Raw genomic sequence first — 15,748 nt, 5'->3', positions numbered from 1 at the left:
CACATGTTTTAGTGTACTGGTAATGATGTACGTAAGCCTTACTGTAGCCACAAATTGAAGGGAATAGATGTACACCCACAAAGCATGTGCTGCTTAAAATCTGAGTCATAGCTGTGAATCAGAAACGTGCCCATTGCAGCTGCTGAAAGAGATTTAGGAAGGTGTATTATTCCCGTTGAGAACAACAGTAGCCTTAACCTTCCATCTGCATAAAAGTAGACTGTAGCCTTTAAAAATCTCTACCATTAAGAAGACCCCACAAATTCATTCACTTTTGAATAAAGTAACTGACAAATTACACAAGCTGCTCATCAGCCCGCTTTCCTCAAGGCCTTGCCTGTTTTGGATGTCCTCCCTCCTTCAGAGCACTAGGTGCTTAAATTAAGAGGTGCGTATTTTAAAATACACGTACGTAGTTTGACAGATAGGATGGAGGAGGAGCAGGGCACGTGTCCCTGAGCGAGACTGGTGTTTACTGAAGTGGGCAGGGGCAAGTGGGGACATGAATTCCGGTCCCAAATGACAGAGTCTGGCAGTTAGGGCAAAAGAGTGTGGGCTTTTGCATGTGGACTGACAGACCCTCTTTATTCTTTCCCACACCCAGGCACAACCTTTGAAATGCAGACTTGACAGGCAGAGCTGGAATATCTACTTCCCTTCCCGGGGCAGCTCCTGCGAGCGCGAGGCCTGCCTGCCCCAACAGGCCCGGCTCTGCCGGCTGGCTCCGAGGGGCACGGCGCACCTCAGAGCTGGGCGCTGCTCGGGCGGCCTGCCCGGCTGCTACGGGCTCGCAGGTGGCACAGGAGGCGTCACCCGTGTGGGCTTAATTCTAAGACAGGGACAGAGGCCGTAAACTGCCTATAAAAACGCCGAGAAGCGTAGAAACGCTCTATGACTACATATCCCCTAGCGGCATCTACCACATGTTTCTGCATGGCTTCACGATGCGGCTCCGTTGCACAAGTTTGAGCAGATCAAACTTATTTGTCTCACACTTCATTAGAAGGTTTCATTGGATAAAGTTTTTCGTAGTTTATCTTTGAGGTGGCACAGGAAGCAACAGGTTGTGTGGGTCACCTGCACTGACAAAGATGAAAATAGGGCTGGTAGAACAGCAGCTTCATGCACGGGTTTGCTTTTGCCCTTTTTGATCCGTTCATAAATCCTGTTGTGAAATAAAATGCAGAGTTTGGAAAAGTTGGTCTTCGCAAAGTTTACTTTGGAGGGTTTTTTATGCGACGTATAATTCAGATTTCCTGCTGACAGAACCTCTGGGTTTTTCATCTTCCAGAATTTCCGTCCACGTTGTCTAAACCAGCTGTTGTGCTGGTCCACGTCTGTAACGCTGGGCTTGGCGGAGCTCCAGAAGTGGCAAAACTGTTCCTCTGCAGGGCCTGCTCCTGCTGTGGACACCTATGTGGAGCTCTTCTCTCTTGCTGTACCCTCTTAGATTTTGCTGCCTCACTAAGGTGTTTTGTACATGGCATTTATGCATAGTGCCTTAAATTTATTATTTTTCAAATCTGTATGTCAGTTTTCTACTCCTGTCTATTTTTGTAGCAATCAGTTTGGCCTAGCATTCCTCACAGGGTGATTTTGTTACTGTCATACCCATGCGAGCTGTGCATACTAAAACAGGATTTATTCGTGTGTTCGCCATTGGTAATTTCTGATAGACCGCTGTTTTGTACATCAATTATGAAACTAAAAAATCACTTTAGATCCTGTCCATGCAGGCCGTTGTTGGTTCTGCTTCTACAGAGCATTGCAAGTCATCGATTAGTCCTCCACATGCTACAGTAATACAGTGAAGTAACTCCTTGTTGTCCTTAGAAATCCTTTCGGGGTTGTTTTGTTCATTTTTGTGCCTCTAAAATGTTCTTCGATAAAGTGCTTGTGAAAACCTGCACTAAGCTACATACTGGGTGGAGTGCAAGCAAGACAAAGGCAAACTCCTTTCTGAGCTGCTGTCTGTACTGATGGAGGAAGCAACAGCTGTTACGTTCAATAACAACTGCACTAAAATCACTGCGGGAGAAGCTACAGCATCGAAGGGAGGCATCTTTCCACTGCTTTGCTTTCACATAGTGGGATTGTTAACTTCTTCATTCAACAGTGTTGTTGGCTGATTGGGAAAATTTGGGGAAGAAGGCAGAGAGTTGTCAAGCCTGCTTGGGGCAGTTTCCATCAGCAGGCTGTTCTCATCTTTCCTGAAGCCAAAGGTAAAATGTAATTTGCCTGCTAGCTCTGCAACAGCATTACGCTGGATTAGAGTGTGGAAAGTTGGGTGCTTTCCTCAAACTGTATTCTTACAGGAGAAGCTCTGCTTTCATGAGAACATTTCCAGCCCCTGAGACTGGGGAGAGAGCAGTGTGAAAATACATTCCGTTGAAAAGGTCAAATATTGGGAGGCAAGCACAAAGAAATTAAAATGCGGTGCTTCCCTCTGTTAGCAGGGAGGTGGTTTGGGTGCACGCTGGCTGTGCTGCAGCAGGAGCTCCGCTGCAGCCCTGTGCCAGCAGAGGTTGCTGTGTCGGAGAGGCTGGGTGCTGGGAGGTGGCAGCACCGCTGCTGGGGCTGCTCCCCCTGCCCGCAGCACAGCCTCTGCTTGCTCCTGGCTGCTCCCGAGCCCCCGTCCACAGCAGCGGGCACTGGGAGTATGCTGGAGGAGAGGGCATGCGCTCCACTGCGGAGTCAGTATTTGGGGGATATTTGGCAAGTCTGTGCAGCCCAGGTACAGCAAAAAGGTACAAAAACTAAGAAGCAAGATAGATGTGTGTCTTAGCTTTATGTGGCAAGGGTTCGGTAGTGGAGGCCTGCAGGGGTGGCCTCTGTGAACAGAGCCCAGCAGCTGCCCCATGTCAGATCAGAGCCAGCTCCAGAAGGTTCCAAACTGGACCTGCCACTGGCCAGAGCTGGGCCAGCGAGTGATGTTGGTTGGGCCCCTGGGAGAGCAGATTTAAGAAAGCAAGAAAAAAGAAAGAGAGCAAGGAGTGAGACCCAGCCCTGCAGCCCCCAAGGTGAGCGCAGCAGGAGGGCAGGAGGTGCTCCAGGCACGCAGCACAAGTTCCCCTGCGGCCTGTGGAGAGGCCCCTGGTGGAGCAGGCTGTCCCCCTGCAGCCCATGGGTCCCACACGGAGCAGATCTCCACGCTGCAGCCCGTGGAGGAGCCCCCGGTGGAGCAGGTGGCTGTGGCCTGGAGGAGGCTGCGGCCCATGGAGAGCCCCCGCAGGAGCAGGCCCCGGGCCGGAGCTGCAGCCCGTGGAGAGGAGCCCCCGCAGGAGCAGGGGGTCTGGGGGGAGCTGCCGCCCGTGGGGGACCCGTGCTGGAGCAGTTTGCTCCTGGGGGATGGACCCCGTGGTACGGAGCCGTGTGAGAGCAGTTCTTGAAGAGCTGCTGCCTGTGGGCAGCCCCCGCAGGCTCAGTTCGGGAAGGACGGCATCCCGTGGGAGGGACCCCACGTGGAGCAGGGGCAGAGAGGGACCATGAGGGAGTGGTAGAGGCAAAGTGTCAGCCCCCATAGCCCGTTCCCCTGCACCACTTGGGGGGAGGAGAGAGAAGCAGGTAGAAGGTAAAACCACAACAGTGTGAAGCTATTCATGGCCAAATCACTGTTAAAGAATCACAGACTCGCTGAGGCTGGCAGGGAGCTCCGGGCCCACCAGGCCTAACCCCACCCAGAGCAGGGAGCCCAGGGCCATGTCCCGGCGGCTTCTGAAGATCTCCAAGGAGACTCCGCCGCCTCTCTGGGCAGCCTGTGCCAGGGCTCCGTCACCTGCACGGAGCACAGAAGGGCTTCTGGTGTTCAGACGGAGCCTCCTGTGGGCCACTTTGTGCCCATTGCCTCTTGTCCTGGCTCTGGGCACCACAGAAAAGAGCCTGGCTCCATCCTGTTTGCAGCCTCCCTTCGGGTATTTATAGACATTGACGAGATCCCCCAGAGCCCTCTCTTCTCCAGGCTGAGCGGTCCCAGCTCCCTCAGCCTCTCCTCACAGGAGAGGCGCTCCAGTCCCTTCAGCACCTCAGTGGCCCCCTGTTGGACTCTTTCCAGTATGCACATGTCTCTCTTGTACTGGGGGGCCCAGAACTGGACACAGCACTCCAGACGCGGCCTCACCAATGTTGAATAAAGGGGAAGGATCACCTCTTCATGGTAGAAGGGCTCTACAAGTGTGAACAAAAATAGTTTTGGGATGTAGCAGTGTATGAAATAAAGAATAGACAGACACTGAGCTGACAGTACAGAAATACTGGCAGTGTTTCTGTGTGTGGTGCATCAGTTTTGTCTAGAGCAGGAAAAAGCAACCTACAACCTGGGCAGTTAGTAAGCTTGTACAGGTAACAAATGAGACACTTGGTGTCTGATTCCACACAGCTTGCTGATATCCTCCCTCCCTAAGTTCCTCAGCCCCAAACCTCCTTCCTTTGATTTTGTGTGGAGTACGTGATGCTGTGAGTTTTCAGAGCCTTGTTGAAAACAAAGGGCTCCTCAGCTAAGGGTGATGCATGTGAGTGGAATTTGAAATGTAAACTCGATTTTGGGAACAAGCTGGTAATAGTGAAACCGGCAAGAGTTCCAGGTGCAGGTATCAAGTTTTCCTTCCAGTTTTCTTGAAATGGGTCAGCAGTGCTGTGTGTGAATCCCATGTGTGTATTGAGAGGAGTGGGCTGGAGAAAATGGGAGAAGCCCTGAAGCAGAGGAGCAGACCGGGAATGGAGCCAGGGACCTGCACCTGTGGTCCCATTTGAAACGAGCTGCAGTGAATCATTGTGGGGGGAGGAAGACGTGACAGCAGAAAATGGATGTAATAAATCCTGTCATTAGGAGGCTAGTACTGCACTGCTTAATGCTTCCTGATTGTTTTGAAGTTCCTGTCTGAATGTTGTTTGCTATTTTGTAATGTCTTTATGGTTTGGTTGTTGCTTGTTTGTTTTCCAATTTTGTAGCAGAAGAAACTCTTAAAGAAAACAAACTATAGACGTTGCCTTCCCCTAATCAGTTTGAAATATTTACGTTCTCTGATTATAAGTTGTCCTAAAGATTTTAACCAGTTGTGTTACAGAATACCATTTTTTATAGAACCAGATGCATTTTCAGCACACCGGAGATGAAAAAGCTTTCAGCATTTTGAACGTCAGCATGGTATAAAGATACCAAAATCAGCTTGGCAGTGAGGTTTCTGCTTGTGCGCAGGAGTGAGGCAACTGAGTGGGGTTAGGCAATGTGCCCCTCTGGTGGCAGCGAGCCTTTTGTGTGTAAAGCTGGGGCCTCGTTATTCAACCCTCAGGTAGAGCATTGACTGTGTTTTGGGAATTTCTTCAATTTTGTTTTGTGCTTACCAAGGAGAAGAAATATTACTTTAATGCTGTCTGATAATATCTGAGTTGAAAAATACATTAATCCTTGAGATCTGAATTAGAAAATAAGAGTTACAACTTTTGAAATTAATTAAATATAAAATACATTTAGTTGAGATGCTTGTTTTTCAAATTCAATAAAACAACCCCCCCCTATCTACTGCTGTTTCCTCAGAACATTCAAGAGCATCATCCAACTACAGTAAAGTTCAGATATTGCTGAGAAGTTCTGGAGATGCCTGTGGTCAGGTAACGATCCATTTTTTTAGGGAACAGTGATTGCGTCAGAACAACTACTAGTTGCAGTTTTTGATTGCGAATGGACCTTACTTAAAAAAAAAAATCTTGAATTGGATTTTTGATTTCATCACTATTATTGTGGATAAATGAGATGCAAAACCTGGAGTCCATTTTGTCCATTGAGTGAGGTTAAGAACACACACATTCACTCACCTTCCCTGAAAAACTGTTTTGAAAAATATATTACATATGGATGCTAAGTACAGCAAAATGCTCAAAGCACGATGCCATAAGCTGAGCAGGAAATATTTTATACCCAACCTGTGGAAGCAAGTCTGCTGTGCTGACAGAAGTTTAAGACACATGAGTTCAGAAGGAGAACCAGGGGGATCCTCGTTTGGTGAGCTGGCTGCTCGCACAGGGGTGGAGAGGCCTGGATGCACACTTTGGCTCCCAGATGACCGGTTTTCTCCCACTTTCAACAACCACTGAAGAAATGCAGGAATACGTTGCGGAACAAAGCTGTCACAGCAGGGTGGATCTGAAGCGGGGTGGATCGCAGTGCTGTGGAGATGGAGAAACGTGGAGACACATCAGGGAGCAGAAGCCAAGGCTTGCCCCAGGTAGCTGAGCAACGAGGGCGAGCTCTCGGTCTGGCCGGGTGGAGTCCTGGCTTCCTCCACGCACCGCAGCATGGCCTCACTAACAGGAGCAGGGAGGAGCAAATTAACCTGTGCTTAGTGACTGGTGTGCCCCTAGGGCGCTGATTTGAATTACCTGGGGCTCAGTGTTGGAAACTGAGGCTGGGTCTTCTGTTTCCTAGCCGTATGTTCTAGCCATGAGGCTATCAAACGCAAGGGGTAGGTGAGAAGGGAAAAGAAGAATCTGCCATTGATACCTCTTGGTATGAAACTTCAGGGTGGCATGTTTTTGTCACTCTTGGATTTAACTTGATAATATGGCACTGTATTTTAATTTTGAATACATCCTGACCTAATAAAACCAATCCCCATCTCTGTGAGAAGCAGAGATTTATTATTTATTTTCCTGATAACATATAGCAAAGATCTTGAAGAATTTTTTGCGGGCAACCCCACTGGTGGATTAGTGCCCTAATTCAATCAGAGCGTGCAAAATACTAACCCTAGGCAGAGATAAACTACAAAGTGGAGGAGATTTTGACAATGCTAAATATAGTGAAAGCACCAGGGGAAAAAATATCTGCAATCCTCTTATATGATTATTAAAACAAAAGCACACACACACATGAAACCAGGAACGTCTTAGAACGGGTGGCAGAGGGAGCTGGCAAGAGAACAGCCTGTTCTAGCTGGATGCTTTAGTATTAGTTGCAATGCTGTAACGAGGTAAATATTTCAGTACTCCCTGTAGGTTTCTGGACAAGCTGGTAATGAGCACATTGGCCATTTTCTCCTTCCCACAGCTACCTGGCACATCCTTTCACTGTCCCTCTCTATTTACATGTTCTGTCCTTTTGCCCTTCAGATTTTTGAGAAGCTTCTTGCTCATCCCTACTTCCACAACCCTCATCCACTGCCTTTCTCAAATATGCTTTTTCATCTACAACTGCACCCATGTCTGTGCCGCAGGTTTTCTTGAAGTCCCCTAGCCTCTTGCATGCCCTGCTTGTTCACACTGGTCCTTGTGTGCAGCATCCATGTGCAGAGCACATAGATCGTGGTACCTGTATCTTCACCAGAGCATCCCTGTGCTAGTGCCAATGCAAACATTTAGAAACAGATTTAAAAGCCCTAAGGAGTACAACCTCACCTTCTGGCTTCTTTCTTTAGCACTTAATCAATAGCACCTGCATCCCTTCTCAGTGGAAAGAAAAAAAAGAAAAAAAAAAACATTAATAACAGTAGGTCCCAGCAGGAGACTAGATTGCTGCAGTGATATGAAGCTGTTTGAGAAGCCGTGGTGGGACAGCACAGTTTGCACTTCAGGCTGTTCCAATTAAAGTTAATGTCCTTTCCACTGCCATGTGTGAAACCTTACAGGTGAGGAATGATTTTAATTACGGGTAAATTGCATCTTGTTCATGGGGCTGAGGTCAGTGATTATACTCAGAAGACATAATGAAATAAACATGCGTAAAATTGCATGAGAAAATTAAAACCTCTGGGAGAGGAGCTAGAGGGAAAACAGAACGAAGCTGAATGGGGGAACAAATAACATCAGGTTTGCAAAAGCACAGGGAAAAAGGTATGTTAGTTCTTGCTGAGGCTGCAGACAACGTGGGGGTACCTGAACTCGTCCTGTGTGTAAGTACCAGTAGCTTTATGCTAGCACAAGCTGTAGCACTCCCTCTGGGGCTGGCTGTCGCTGGTGTTTCCTCCCTTGTTGCAGCCCAGCCTGCTGCGCTCCTGCCCCGCATCGCCCAGTGCACAGCGTGGCTCTGCTCTGACGATGCCAACTCTCATTAAGTATGAGACTGGCACCTCAGCCCTGTGGCATGGCAGGAGGGCTGCAGGATCACAGGTGAGCTCTTAGAGCACGCGTGGGTTTCAAGGGATGTGCTTGGATTTAAAAATAGCTAATATGCTGGGGGAGAACATGCACAGGGCTCCGAGGAGCTTTGCTATTAGTCCTTTACAGAAATTAAATACAAGACTAAAAAAAATATGTTTTAAATACAATTGCACTTGCTTGCATCTCACTAAATTATCTGCAGTATAGTTGCAGTTGTTTTCAACCACTAAATTATTTTCTAAGTCCCTACTGAAAGCAAGGGCCTTCTGATTTAATGTCTTAGGTTTTGTTCCAGTGAGTAGGCAGTTTGTAATCATAAGCAGTTTTGCATTTAATAACAAACTTTAAAACGTACGTGTATGGGAATTGTTGCACTTTTTATTTGTTGAATTAATATGCCCTTTTATCCCGATAGCATACACAGCCTTTTTTGATGTTATGAGTCGTCTAACTTCAGAAGTCCGTAGCGCAGATGTTTATACCTGAGCTACTCATCTGCTCTTGTGTAGTCAATAGCAAAAAGTAGGTGCTTTGTGGTGTCCTCAGAGCTATTCTGGCTTCTTGCAGAGAACAAGGCTCCACAAATGCTATTGGCTGTATCGACTAGATGCCTGCCAACTGCGAGGGGAGTATCGAGCGGTTAGGTTGTGGGTAGGCACCTACACTTACGTAGGTGAGCCCTGTGCTAGGAGCTGGGCCATGAGGAATACCATGAGGGGGAACCAAGGCTAGGCCCAGAATTTTTCCGGAAAAAAATCTGGAAATCTCTCCATCCTGAATTCAGGAGTGTTCAGGGTATGAGCAAGGAGCAGCTGTGGGAAATCAGTTCTTCAGGAAGCAGTAAGAAGGGTGTGCTTATTGAGACTGACTTTGGCGATAGAGGCCATAGTGGTGAGTGCTGCGGAAATGGTGGGTAAGGATTATTGCTCGCTGCCTCTTCTGATACAAGGACCATGGAGTAGTGGGAGCCAGGATAAAAATGATGATGATAATAAAACAAAGTGGATTTTCATAGAATGGGTAATTGAGTTGTTAAACTCCTCACATAAAGGATGTTGTGACTGCTAAAATTGTGTGGCTCAGAAGGAGACTGAACAAGTTCATAGAAATCTGTCAATGGCTACGAATAGCGAGGAGCCCAAGAAGTCCCTGAGAATGGAGAATAGTGGCAGAAGTACAACGTGTTCTTACACTGTTCATATACTGTGATCTGGGCTAAAGCTGAAGGAGACAAGATACGGGGTTAGATGCACCTCAGCACTGACGTTTTACAACTATTGTGAGTGATCTTTCACGTGTAGGAAACTACTTAATCTTCCTTAATTTGGTTGCATTTATTCCAGAGCAACTTTGCATGTTTGCAATAGTATAGAAATATCTTTTCCTGTCATGTTGTAATTGTTTGTTTTGTTGGTCTTGCTCATGTTTATTTTTAAAATGAGATATTCATCTCAGGGGAACAAAATAAATGAGGAAAAAAAAAAAGATTTATGCCAAAGCACTCCTAAAGTACAAAAACAGATCTCCCAGAAGATGTAAATTTAACTTGCTGAGATCAGACTTTCATCTTGCCTTCCAGAATAAGCTACAAAGAGTTGTTTCTGCTTCTCTTTAAATTATTTAAAATGATCTCAGAAGACTTTTGACACTTAATAATTATGAGCTTGTCCTAAAAGCTGATGAGCAGCAACTCCAGGGGTGCGCTGGCATTGCTTACCCTGCTATGATTTAATGGCACAAAACATGCCAGGCCTCTCTTGTGGGAAACGCAGAGAATTACAACGGGCATAATAAATACTGGAGACTTTTGTTTTTTTTCTCACTGTTCTTCTTTTAAGACAATAGAGAAAGTCTGGGAAGATTGTTTAATGTTCCTCAATTTTCTGAGGGTACTTTTTTTTTTAACCCTCGGGTGATGCGAGAGGTGACATTAATCACGAAGAAGTGCAGATAGCTACACAACGGAAAGTACACAAATCTTCTTTGCTTTCATGATCAGCAGCTCTAGATAGAGGGGCTGATGCAAATCTACCATGGGTATAGGATCTAATTAGGAAAGTCGTTACCTTGAGGCACTTCTGGTTTTTCTAATCCCCATCCAAAGGGAAGTTCACTTGCACATTGCTCTCCACTTTTATCTGCTCTGACAAGAGGAACCATACTTATCTCTCCCTTTTGTGTTTGCCTGGGTTGATGCTCATGAGGCAGGTGAAAGCGAGCCTGGTGCCCAGCTGACCAGTTGCGCATCTGGAGAAAGCGAGGTGTGCTTTGACAGCCTGCAGCTTGCAGGGCTGCTGCTACCCCTGATGAAGAATGCAGCATGGTGGAGCCCACAGTGGGCTGTGGGTTTGTGGCAGGTGCGGGCTGACAGCACACTGCCTGACCTGAAGGAAGAGTGCACCAAGTCGGTGTCGTTCATTGGTTTTTGCTGTGGGAAGAGCTGAGTGGAAGATCTGGCTTTAATATTTCTGACTGTGCTGTGTAATTGTCATTATGCAACTACAGTTGTATAATCCTGGACAATTACCTCAAGAACAAACTGTTTCTGAATGTCTAAAATGGACATGCAAATGCTCTGCAGACTGCAAAATTCACTGACAAGTGAGATGCTCAGAATTTCCTCTCAAGCATCTAAAAACAAGCGTGCTCGCAGCAGTTCTGGTTTTGCCCTCATCTGCTTCAGACACTCTTATCCCATTTCCCAGGAAGTATCAGCTCGGCTCAGAATTAATGAAAGGAAAAGCATATGGATGCCGTAGTAAATTTGTTTTTAAAACCTGTATGAAATGGCTGCCATTCTGCCTAGTGCAAAGACTGTCGTGCAACATAAGGAAGGTTTGGGGCTCGGCTGTGAGGACCTATGGAGTGAGTCAACAATGACTGGGTGCAGCAGGAGGCCTGGGGCAGGAGAGCCCTGTGGCTGTGTGGTCTCACTTCTACCTCTTCTGTCTCTTCCTGCTGCTGCTGTCACAACTACAGAATGCAAGTCAGGCAGGCATTTGGACAAGGCACGGCTTTCCCATGGGCAGGCATATGTGAAGGGCTTTTCCCAGGGAAGCTTTTAGGGATTTAAAATACCTCTGTAATATAAATGATGACACTTGTATCACAGCAATGGTAACGCGTTGCTCTTAGCAGCAAGGGGAGCTGCACAAATGCTTAGGCAAAGTAAGCGTGGCCCAAACCTGAAATAAAAACAACACACAAAGCCAACCCAAACAAACCTTTTATGAGTAAAGCTGTGCTCAGAGGGGAATGAGCCCGTATACTTGGTGATAACAGGTAATAACATATCCATGATAACAGATACCTTGAGAAATTACCCACAATGTAAGGGCTCAGAGTGTGCACTAAGCTCCTTTACATTTTCACCTGCTAGTGCTATTCCATGCTTACTCCCACAGGTAACGTTGTACTGCTCAGCTTGGAAGTCAGGGGAGGAGAAGCAACGTGTATCTGCAAAACAGAAGTGCTGTGCTGCAAAACAGGTGTTTATTTCTCTCTTTCCCATTCCCAGGGATTTGCTCCAAGAGAACAATTTCTGTCTGGTCAGAAGCAGGTACAAAAATTAGTGGTGAATGTGCAGGGTGAGCTGACTCATCTTCAAAGCAAACCGCCTTAGAAATGACAGCAGAAAGCGAAGGTGGAAGCTGCGTCCAGGCTCTGTGATGCTACACTGGCATGCGGCAGGAGCAGCGACCCGCTCTGCAGGCACACAGCAGAGCCCTGAGGCTGTGACAAGCGAGAGGGCTGCGCCAGTGGTGGCTCCAGGTCTGCACATGGAAAGCACCCGCTCCTGTTACCTGCCCTTCTGCAGGGCTCAGCCCGCAAGTACGGAGCCAGCTACCTAGAGGTTCCTGAAATTAACTCTCAAGAAGGTCTGACTTCTAATTTTCTGTCGTAAACAGCTACAAGGCATAGCTCGCACATCAGCTGAGCATATATTACTGAAATAATTGATTTTTAAATTAAAGCTCTGAAGAAGAGTGAGGAAAGTACCTGTTTTTCCAAACTGAAGCTCTACTGGCAGCAGTTTGAATCAATACGCTAGGAAGTTTCTATTTCTCTTCATAATGTTCAGACTGCTGTTTTGCCTGATTCTGAAGCAGCAGATGATGCACCCTCTTGTAGATGCCATGTATATTATGAACCATGCTTCGTACTTTCCTCCCCTCTTTGAGGTACATGGGGAGGAGCACAGACTTGATACGCAGAGATGTAACCGATGCCACGATCACCTTGTGAGACCTGCCTGTGTCCTGCTGAGCTCTGACTTTCTCACAGACTTTGTTATTCTTCATATGGTTATATCAAATGAGTTGACATAACAAAAAGGGATTTAAGGCCAAGAAATGAAATTGCTCAGTCTGCCGAACCCTTGCTTTAATTCCTCCTCACCCACCCACTGCTTTTGTGCCTTATTTTCTCATTTTGACAAACGGGCTGAGGTTCTAGCTCAGTCTGGGGGCTGGGGTGGTGGAGCTGAGCACTCCTTTAAAAAAATAAAATAAAACTCAGAAAAATCTCAGTGAGATTATCACTGAGATATCAGGTATTTCTCTAGGCTGAAGTAATGCAACCTAGTCCAGGGACTTTTGGTTTTTCTGATCTGCACCTTGCGTTTGAGAATGTTTCTGTCTGAAATGCCTTCAGACCATCGACCTGTCAAGCACACATTCCTCACTAGCATGAGTTTGGCACTGGGCAATATCTGGGACCAGCTCTTCAGAGACAGTTGTGATTAGCAGAGTCTGATAGTTCGTGCTTTGGGAAAGGTGTGAGTGCTGCCTGACTTTGTACAAAGGAAAGCGAGTTGAATTCAAAGGCAGAGCAAGATGTTCTCTGTGTTTAAAAAAAAAGAAAAAAAAAAAGGAAAAAACACCAACATCTGAAAGCAGTACAGTAAACAAATTAGAAAAACTTACAGCAGGGTAACCCTCGTGTGGGAGGTAAGACCTCTTTGATAGAGCCAAACAAATAAACCGTAAAAACTGTCTGCAGTCAGTGAGAGCAGGTCTGCTGATTACTCAAAAATATTTAGCGTTTGAATTCTCTCTGCTAGTGTCATTCTGATTATGCATCATTGTGAAGCCTCAGAAGTCATAAAATAATCTTATATAAACACAAATAAAAAGGAGAGCGTGCTGTAAATTGCTGCTGTAGCCGCGCTCCACGGGATAAGCTGGAATTCCTCAGCAGGGACCACAAAGCTTGCAGTTCAACCAACACAGAGATCTCAATACCCTCCAAAGGGTTACTTAAAATATTTAAAAAGAGTTGTGATTAATTTGAAGATAAGCATGGTTAAAGCTGAATCAGTTATATGCGTGTGTTTTGTATAGTATGGTCTCTCTGTTGTCAGAGAGTGTTTTTTTTGTGCATTTTTTGTTTGTGTTGTTGTTTTAAATCCGGTGTAATTCTGCATATAGGTAACCTGAGGTGCACTGGCGTACTTGCTGTGCTGCAGTGTGTAGCTTGAGGGTTTTGGAACCCGGACAGCTGCGGGGGACAGTCAGCAGCTCTATGCCACGCTTGGTAGCTGGCTGCTTCTGCCTAAATCACAGGCCCACGCAGCACTGCACGCTTGGTGCTATCCAACAATAACAGACAAAATGCCAGACAGATGATGTTGCAGGCTGCAGCTGGCTTGTGGGCTTCAGGATCTTCCCGACCTGTTCTAAATGATCAATTGCGAAATTGTTAGGGAAGCTGATATACACTGCTGGTTTTTGGGCTTCGGGATAAGTAGTAAACATGGTCCAGGTGCATGCCTCCTTTGCTCCCGTTTATCTATAGAGGTAGGAGTAGCTCTGATCAATATACACATTGTTCGTATTTTATGCAACATTCACAGCCGTGTTTTTATGCTATAGCTCACGGACATACTGTTGGACTCTTGTCCATTACGGTGGTTTCATGACCCAGTCCTCTTCTGGTTTCTGAGGTGCTGAAGTAACAACTAGAGCAAAAGCAGTCAGATGGACTGATTCCTGGGTCCCTCATACTCGTCTTTCTTTTCCACGTACTAATCATGGCTTTTGCTACTCAAATATTCTTTTTATCAGTTACCACAAGCTCTCCCTCTGCATTCTCTTCTTCATGTCCTTCTACTGAAATTGGGCAGTCAGAGCTGAGGCTCCCTGGAGCCCTTGCACAGTCCTCAGGGTGCAGAGCTTCTGCAGAGAGTTTCCTTGCGTGTCACTTTGGGCACATTCCATCCCGATGACTTGTTCTTATTTCAGCATGTGAAGTTTAAGCTGCTTGTCTTCACCTTGAATGCCCTTCAGACTTCTGCTTCTCTCTCTTATCTTCTCCTGTCTTAACCCATAACCTTCACTTTACCAGTGATACTTTCATTTTCCACCCACTTGTCTTTTTTCATTCATGTATAGAGATTTGTATATGTATATATACACATATGTACACACTTTTGTTTCATATTTGCCCCTATATACAAAGATTCCTCCCCCAGTTCATCGGCAAGATTAGAACCCTCTCCCCAGAATATGCCTGTCTAAGGAAACAATGAGTAACAACAGTGTAGGACAAATGAAAGAAGCTACTATTTATGATTTAAAGGGAGGAAGGAGTGTGATGTTTGTTTGATCTAAATACCTAGTCTCTTTCTTCATAGATCTTTTTTCTTAAAGAATCAGCTTTGTTCAACAGCGACTGTGTTTTGTGTGTTTGCATGGCACATTACACAATAGGAACCTGAGTCTAATGATTGTACCCTAACAGAAATATTTCATAACTACTGTATGTAAAGCAAGTCAAGTGAAATAACATCTGTCTTCGATGCTTGGAAGAAGAAAATCATCAAAACAAATGTGTTTTTTTTTTTGTGTGTGTGTGTGTTTGTTTTGTTTTCTTTTTTGGAGTTGTGCCTTTCTGAAACAGTATTTCTTATTTTCTTGGTTTTCAAGTCCAACCTGGTCAGCAGCAGCCCTGCCAGCGGCAGGGGCTTTCCCCCTGGACACATTTCCAGACCAGAACTGCTGCAGGAATTCCAGCTGTCACCCTGCTCACTGCAGGGTCTTGCTGGCAGGGCTCTGGAGAGTATCTTGAGCTTTCCATTTCGAGAGAGGTGGTGATTGTCAAAGAAACCCTTACTGATGTCTTTGCCATTATATGGCAAATGTATAAAATACTTTTTTCAGTTTGTGTCATGGGTAGGAACATAAATGGCTGTCTGAAAGGTTAAGATAGAGTGTGAAAGGGAGTGCTAAGGGTACAGAAGAGAAGATGGGCAGCATTCACAAATTCAGACTCAATCTGGCCTTGGTGACATGGCACAGCAGCAGAAATATGGGCAGAAGATGCAGCATGAGAGCTTCCATTAGCAGAAATCATCTCCAAGTTCATCAGTACTTCTGGGAAGGGGCTGTACTGTATTAATATGTTGGCTAATGTTCAAGGATACCTTCTGTACATCTAAGTGTAATATATATATACACTAACACTTGGAGTCTTTCGTATGACTTTCACCAGATAATAGAGTGTGAGAGGTCAAATATTTCAAAACATACATCAGCTTGTTTCTGTGAGCAGTGCAGGAGCAGGATCTCAGTAGGCAGCTGCTCAGCTTGGGGTTCCTGTTCCCTTCTTGCCACCCTTCCCTGATGGTGCCCGTGCAATGCACTTCTTCGCCCCTTCA

General features: G+C 46.0%; 2 long non-coding RNA genes across 2 annotated transcripts; one reads left to right on the top strand and one right to left on the bottom strand.

Annotated features, from left to right (window-relative positions):
• Positions 1-1,809: 1,809 nt before the first annotated feature.
• On the bottom strand, positions 1,810-7,359 carry LOC310895723. Its single transcript, XR_014580901.1, has 3 exons — positions 7,304-7,359; positions 6,376-6,442; positions 1,810-6,162 (listed from the first exon to the last, which is right to left on the bottom strand). It is a non-coding gene; the product is annotated as an uncharacterized lncRNA (long non-coding RNA).
• A 278-nt stretch (positions 7,360-7,637) lies between these two features.
• LOC310895721 lies at positions 7,638-13,981 on the top strand. The gene is made up of 2 exons (XR_014580899.1): positions 7,638-7,883; positions 11,496-13,981. It is a non-coding gene; the product is annotated as an uncharacterized lncRNA (long non-coding RNA).
• Positions 13,982-15,748: the final 1,767 nt, after the last annotated feature.

This window comes from Anser anser (genome assembly GCF_964211835.1).
Source record: "Anser anser genome assembly, chromosome: 2".
Classification (NCBI taxonomy): domain Eukaryota; kingdom Metazoa; phylum Chordata; class Aves; order Anseriformes; family Anatidae; genus Anser; species Anser anser.
This window is presented reverse-complemented; position numbering and strand designations above follow the sequence as displayed.